We start from the raw sequence: 617 nt of genomic DNA on the forward strand, positions 1-617 counted from the left end.
GTGTTTCTATAGTTAGATGAGAAAAATGTTATTTCATTTTCAAATTTATTTTCTTTCTCACAACCCCAAATTCTGTCAATCCTTTCATAATAATTGTTCTTACAGTTTCAGAAAAACAAAAGAGGGAGGCAAAGAAAGCTTTGATTATTATTCTTGAAACAAAGGAGATCACAAAAATGTATCCATATTCCTTTCTTCATTCTATTGTGTACTTCTGATAATCAATAACAAATATTTGCTTGTGCCTCACTGTATACTTTTACCATGCTCACAGTGATTGATTCAAGTCTATAGCTGACTCTAAGAAAATTATATAAAACTTTTCTAAATATAAAAGTATAGAAGGAAAAAAAGAGCAAGGTAATACTTATAAGGATGTATGATAGTTTTTCTCTTTCTTAATCCCAAATCTATATGCTCATTAAATATATTTTAGTAACTTTTGGTGTTTCGCAAATGATACAACCCTGCTTGCCGAAACTGAGGCAAACCTGAAGCACCTGCTGCAGAGGGTCAAGAACTATAGCCTTCAGTATGGACTAAGGCTCAATGTCAAGAAGACAAAGATTCTCACCACTGGACCAATCGGTAGCATCAGGATGGATGGCGAAGAGATT

Source organism: Elephantulus edwardii, unplaced genomic scaffold, assembly GCF_000299155.1.
Source record: "Elephantulus edwardii isolate Elephantulus edwardi_28Jun2011 unplaced genomic scaffold, EleEdw1.0 scaffold00136, whole genome shotgun sequence".
NCBI classification, from domain to species: domain Eukaryota; kingdom Metazoa; phylum Chordata; class Mammalia; order Macroscelidea; family Macroscelididae; genus Elephantulus; species Elephantulus edwardii.